Raw genomic sequence first — 7,342 nt, 5'->3', positions numbered from 1 at the left:
TTCTAAGGATTCTGACCTTTTGCACACTTTTTTTAAACGCACTCTTATTTTGAACACTGTCGAAACGCTTTCGACGTAGTGGGCGGAGTTTACTCTGTGGAGGCGGTGGAGTAGTCCCCCTCCCCCTTTAAAAGAGAAGCTGGTTGTTTTTGAGTTGGCCGCCATGGAGGAGTTGAGTCCTTTGCTGCTTTGCGGAGGCATTCAGCAGCTCTTCTGTGACGACTTTAAGCTTCATGTCACCGAAATGGAAGAAAAGGCCTCGATGCGGTGTCACTGTTCGAGACGAAAGTAAAGGTGAGTAACGTTCATGTTGGCTAACACCGCAGGTTAGCTCCACGGGCTAACTCCAGCTAGCTAAAAGGCTTCAACTGCGTAAAACGTTTTGTACTTTAAGAAACTATCAAAGTTGTCACATTTTGATGGCGTAAATGTGCCTTTTCTGTATTTACTGTATTACAGGTTTATGTCACGATGTGTTTAAAATAAGTGTACCCGCTATTTGTCTAATTTTATTCTTGGGCTACATCTATTTATTTATTTGACTTATTTACCTTTGTTGTATACTGTATGTGTTTGCGCATACATTATTTCTTATTTCTTGTTAACAAATGACATTGGTACTCCATATTATTATATTAATTATAATAATTATTATTATAATATTACGGATTGATTGTCAAGTGGTTTGCTTGTGCTTTTTGAAAACTTTAAATGCAAAAGGTTGCAGAATTGACCATGGGAGCAGATAAAAGGCATTTCTACAAGTATACACCACATTAGCAGAGTGTCATTACACCCAGTAGAGTGCACAGTACTGAGGAAATCTGTCCTTTCCTGAACGTGTTAATGTCCACAGGCAGTAATCAATATCCTGATCATGAAATGGGCTGTAACGATTCACTCAACTCACAGCTCCATACAATTCATGAAGTTCCTGAACAATTTTCTTAGATTTTTTTTTTTTAAACAAAATGACTGAAAAATATGCCTTTATTTCTATAAAGTACAAAACAAACACATGGCCTCTTCTTAAAAAACAAGTGAAAATTATATTTTCTTAAATAACAAAAATAAAGACAGTGGGGGAAAAAAACAAATTACGAGGTCTATTAGAAAAGTATCCGACCTTATTTTTTTCAAAAACCATATGGATTTGAATCACGTGTGATTACATCAGACATGCTTGAACCCTCGTGGGCATGCAAGAGTTTTTTCACGCCTGTCGGTTATGTCATTCGCCTGTGGGCAGTCTTTGAGTGAGGAGTCGCCCACCCTCTCGTCATTTTTTTCATTGTTTAGGAATGGCTCAGACTGCTGCTTTGTTTGATCAAAATTTTTTCAAAACTGTAAGGCACAACTGAGTGGACACCATTCGATAAATTCAGCTGGTTTTCGGTAAAAATTTTAACGGCTGATGAGAAATTTTGGTCTGGTAGTGTCGCCGTAAGGACGGCCCACGGCGCCTGACGGCGATCTGCACTTCGAGGCGGCAGCGTCTCGCCGTTTCAAGTTGAAAACTTCCACATTTCAGGCTCTGTTGACCCAGTAAGTCGTCAGAGAACTTTCAGAAGAAGTCGGCATGAGGAATTTATTCAGACATTCCATTGTTAACGGACATTTTGTAATGAAAGAACATGTGGGCAGAGTCGCATGTCAGGCCGGACCCGTCCGCGGGGGGTCGCGACAGGAAAAACACCCCCGTTGGAAATCTTAACGGGCAAGTTGGAACATGCCCAAGCTGTTAAACAATTTCTCAGTTACTCACTTGTTGAAAGCCATCAAAAGCCACCTGAATTTTACAAATGGTTTTCAACACGGAGGTGTTTTTCCTGCCGCGGCGCACACAGATTCACCGAGTCATCACGGAAACGACTTGGCGAATTTGCGCGCACGTCTTTCATTACAAAATGTCCTTAAACAGTGGAATGTCCACATAGTCCTCATGCCGGCCTCTTCTGAATCTTCTCTGTTCTCTCACGACGTCCTGGGTCAACAGAGCCTTAAATTAGGATGATTTCACCTTGAAACAGGCCATCGATGGCGCCTGGAAGCGCTGCAGGACGTCCCGCTCCGTGGGAAGTCCTTACACCGACAGAAACACCCCATAATCTCTCATCAGCCGTTAAACTTTTCACCGAAAACCAGCTGAATTTCTCGAATAGTGTCCACTCGGATATTCCTCACAGGTCCAGAAAAAAGTTTGATAAAGCAACGCGCGCCGTCTCGAGCAGAGTGTGAAACAAAGGAATTCAGCCGAGAGGGCGGGACCACATCTCACTCAAGGCCTGCCCACAGGGAAATGTCACCGACATGCATGAAAAAACTCAAGCATGCGCACGAGGGTTCAAGCATGATTGGTGTAATTGCATGTCAATCAAATCCATATAGTTTTTTTTATTTTTTTTTATAAAACTGCCGGTTAGTTTTATAAGATACCTCGTACACAACAAATATGTCAAAGAATGTAACATAAATAGGGAATTATGTCTGTATAATTATGGAATAACATTAGATGAAAATTTCTTAACAATGTTAACTTCTGCAGTAACATTATCTGTTTGTCATCATGTGCAGTAGATACTCTGCTTTTAACATTACCTAAATCAAAGAAATGTTGTCTTCTCAAAACACACTCGGGTTCTGAAAGCATTCTTGTGATATCAACGGAATCCCTGTCCTCTGCCATTCTGCTACGTCCCAGCCTCAGGCTGTGTTCAGATGACTTGTTTTCTCCAGCCTGCAGGTCGCAACAAAAAAATATGTTCATATTTGAGAAAATTAACATGGGTTAAAGTTTGATGTTCTAAAGTACTATTCATCAGAGGAAGTGGTAGCTTGAACATGGGAGAAGTGGACTTTAGACCACAGGATTATAGGACCTTTCTGTAAGTAAGGTGGAACGTGCATGCTAACATCCGCATTTGTCAAAGCTCATGTATGCGCACATGCATGTCCTCCTGCAGACGCCGTTAAAACATAAATAAAATATTGTTTGTTTATTCTGCAACATAAGCATACAGAGGTGACTATCAATACACTAATAACACAGTATAGCATAAATGCTTATTTCCATTGTGCTCATGGGAAATTATCATATGACAGAATAGAGGGGCTTGATTGAACATGTACAAATTGTAAGACAATAGGATCCTAATAATTAATGGAAATAACCAATAATTGTACCGTGTGTGTATATATATATATACACACTTTGCACTGGGATATCAGTTAAACAGCTGCAAATTATAAAGACACTGCTCATACAGCCGAGGGTATTTTAGCATGGCTTTATATTTAGATGTCTGATCATGTCTAAAACTCTGAAACTGCATTTCAGTTTCAGCATGCAGATACTGTTGTGTATGATTTCTGGAGAGGAGAAAAATCCTTTTATGTATAACAAGCTAAGAGGGAAGCACAGTAATATTGACACTGGTATTGGCTAATTTAAAAGCATAAAAAGTAAATTTTGCAATGGCATATATGACAACGTTCTGCTGATCAACCCATTCAGACTGCGCACAGCATATTTTTCTCTTTTTAAGATTCAGAGTGATACGTCTGAGTTGTCATTTTGAAGATGCGTGACTAATTTACTACCTTTTAATGTCTTACTGAGTCATGGCATACTGTATGAGTGACTTTGTAGACAGTAATATTACAATTGCTAGTTTATGTTGTTTAATATTTAGTTTTTTGTGATATACAAATCCTGCTGAGAATTGTTGGCACCCCTGTATTTTAAGTACAGAATTTATATGTACAGAAATAAATGCAAACAAAGCAATTTTGTCATCAAAATAATTTTTAAATACCCAAAGGTATTGGACAAACAACAAAATAAAAATTTTCATGAACTGCAAAAATAAATAAATGAATCTAAAAGTTTACACTGACACAATTGTCTACCTTTGAATTTCCAGTGAAATGATCACTTTTACGCAGCTCAGGGAATGGACACATGACATTTCAAGTCACTGAATATGTCTTTGACTTAATTTCAATTGATTATTAAGAGACAAACCGTATGGTAAATCTGTCTGGAGTAGCCGGTTCTCAAAAGCTTAGTGGCAATGCGAGAAGGAGACCAGTGAGGGAACCCACCAAGAAGCCCATGACCGCTCTTACAGGCTTCTGTGGTTGTGATTGGTGGAGCTGTGCATCGTGAAACTTTTGTCTGTTGCAGTCACGGTGCTACAGAAAAGGTTCTTCTTAAAAGGAAGACCTAGAATTTCAGTTGCAGTTTGCCAGAAGGCACATGGGAGGCTGAAGCCTAGATTTGATCAGGTTTCAGGTCTGAAAATTCTTAAATACTTATGGATCTGACTGTGGTTCTTAAGTGTTCTTGTTTTACTTAAAAATGAAATGTGGCATGCGGCCATATATTTAACATCTTGACAAAGTTGAAATTGTCTGTTTTTCATGAGTGATTGTCTGCATTTGTAAAATGAAGCATTTGGTTTGGAATAAAACATTTTATATTTATAAGCATGTCTGTCAGCAGACTGATTGTTCTGAGGTTTTGTTTTTTTTTTTTCTCTCTCTCTGTTAAATGTCTGAGTATTGGGTTGTGGCACAAGGAGGAATTGATTACTTTGAGGTTGAGCTGGTGTTTTATACTACAAAGCTAATTACACTTTAAACCTGAAGCAATTTTTCCTAGATCAGTTCCTGAATCAGAGAATGACATCAAAAACCTGCAAGAGCTGATTGCAGATCAGTTTGACATGCACCATGTGCATATAGAAGAAATTAACACTTTAAGAACTTATCATTACTGTGATCACAGTGGAGCCCAGAAAGAACTGCTGAAAAACCAAGAAGCTGCCTGTTGAACCTGGGCATAGTTGCGCTCTCCGAGTGCCCTTTGTGTTATCTGCTGCACTTACTCTGTGTGCACATTGCAGATAAGCCTTCATAAAGTTTGAAGGGCTCCACCTTTACTTGGCCCGCTTGTGTCAGTGGCGCAGCCTGTGTGATGTATTTTCACAAAACTTAAAAATTGGGCAGTTGTTGCCATGACACTAAATGCCAGCGTTTATGAAGGTCATCTCCCACGTCATGCTGTTGGACTAAATTGTCCCCTGATGCTGCCACAGGATGATTGTCTGATTGTTGCGACACACTTGTCTTATACTTCAGTCACACGTACAACAATGATGTGCTAGTTATTGATGTTTAACACACATGACTGCAGTGCCCTCACAATATTTGTGCAGAGAAAAAATCACGAGCAGCATTTTCTGGTTAATTGTGATGACAAATGCAGTATCGCACTTTTGCTGTTAGTTTTGTTGTCATCTTTTGAATAGAACTGCAGGGGAAACATGCACATACACATTATGGCAGTTGAGAAAACTTGTTACTTTTATGACTGATTTTACGATCTGTGCACTGCAGAAGCTGCACTTTTAAACTGGTAACAATTGAGTGCGTCTTGCCTGTAGGTCCTTGCCATCAATTTCAAGTGTGTGTGTGTAATACATATGTATGGGACCTTTTCATGTACCTCCTGATGAAATGAGACAAAGATCGCATTGCATAACCTTGAGGATGCTTGAATCTTTGGCATGTGTTTCTGTAACAACCTGATATAACGTGCATTCTGAACAGATGGTGGCGTGTGATAGCCTGTGACTCATTTGCTGTTTAACATGTTTTTACCCGAGGCCAACATATGGCCATCGGGTATTGCAAAGACTTGTCTGTCTGTGTACAGCATAAGTCCAGTTTTGTTACTGCCACAGTCTTCAAATTCACAGGGAACATTCCTGGGACAGACCTTGGACAAGTTCAAAGATGACTAACTTTGACCTATTTAATAGGTGTTTTAAGATGTTAAAATGTCACATTCTGCACCTAATTTTTATGGCATGAGCTTGTGGACGTTAGCACATAAGCGTGGTGATGTCTGTTCCTGTTGTCGCTAGTTGCTAATGTCACTTCATTGTTTAGATAGAAATAACACTTTTCTCTTATTATGTAAAAGCTAGCAAGAAATAAACACTTCTAAAACTGAAAATGCTGTGTCTGTAACCTGATAACACCTCTGGTAAGATTTATAAAACATTTAGCGGACGTTACTGTGGTGACATCACAGGCTGGTAGCAAAAACTGTTTTGTTTGTTTTTAAATGTCATCTTTGTCATATATTATGTAAAAGCGAGCAAGAAGTAAACACTTCTAAAACTGAAAATGCTGTTTTTAGAATCTAATAATAGCCAATCAGAGTAGGCTGCACCGGACCTTACAGTCTGATTGCTAGCTGCAAACTCCGTTTATGGAATGAAATATATATATATATATATATATATATATATATATATATATGAGAGAGATAGATATAGACACCACTATTGTTTTATTAATTAGCCTTTAAAAAGGGGTTTATGATATGACATTGCCAGTGTGATCAAAATTTGGATAGTCTAGAAAAAAAATTACTGAAAAGTTCCCCTGAAGGGACTGAACTATTTACGGCAGTGACACCACAGGTTATGATAACCCACCATAGCAACATCATATGTCACGTGGGGGCTTCCAAAAACTTGCGAGGGGATGGGAAGAAGACGGTGAAAGCCAGTCAGAGTAGAGATGCACTGTAACGTCAGTGGCTGATTTCTCTCTGGCTGCAAATCCAACATGGTGGAAAATGCTTCAAAATAACTGCGTTTGTGTAAATCTAACATGTTTGTCATATGTAAAGGTTAATGAGAAATAAACACTTCTAAATCCAAAAATGCTGTTTTTGTAACCAGATAACACCTCTAGAAGTATTTTACATGACATCTTATGGATGCCGGCATGCACGCTATGTGTGTGTGCATAACCCACAGTCAAAGGTAACTTAATCTTTTCAAAAACTCATGCATGTGGACTAGTACGTCCTATCGATGCCATTATTGATCCCATTCTTTATCGATTCCCTTATCAATACGTCTTGTGTGTACTAAAAGTAGGCTTTACAGGTTTTCTGTCAACATTTTGAGACTTAAAGTAAATAAATATGAAATTGGTCACTGGATCCTTGATCTCTGGACATAAATAGAAATAAACAAAATCTGTAGTTTGTCAAAAGCATTTCCTTTCAGATGTTGAATCGTTAAGCAAAAAGGCTGTTAACCCAACCCTAGTCCTCCTGCAGATGGCATTAAAAATAAATACTGCTTATGGAATCCCCCCCCCCAATAAATAATGTTCCTTAAAATGAACTGTAATTTTGAAAAATGCTTAAAAAAAATACTGCTACTTTGTAATGCTTTGGATTTCAGTAGAAACTAAATTTTGTCAGTTTAGTCAAATTTGGGTAGCCCTGTAGTTTTGTTTCCAAAACTTAGTGATA

General features: G+C 38.6%; 1 protein-coding gene across 1 annotated transcript in view; it reads left to right on the top strand.

Moving 5' to 3' along the window:
- Positions 1–137: 137 nt before the first annotated feature.
- Positions 138–7,342, top strand: part of slc25a39 (solute carrier family 25 member 39) — a 39,180-nt gene continuing 31,975 nt past the window's right edge. Inside the window, exon 1 of the mRNA XM_034189770.1 lies at positions 138–294. The gene's annotated coding sequence lies outside the window, so the exon portion shown is untranslated. The remainder of the gene's footprint in view (positions 295–7,342) is intronic.

Source organism: Thalassophryne amazonica, chromosome 16, assembly GCF_902500255.1.
Source record: "Thalassophryne amazonica chromosome 16, fThaAma1.1, whole genome shotgun sequence".
Taxonomy (NCBI): domain Eukaryota; kingdom Metazoa; phylum Chordata; class Actinopteri; order Batrachoidiformes; family Batrachoididae; genus Thalassophryne; species Thalassophryne amazonica.
Note: the sequence above shows the minus strand (reverse complement) of the source record. Positions and strands in the feature narration are given on the sequence as shown.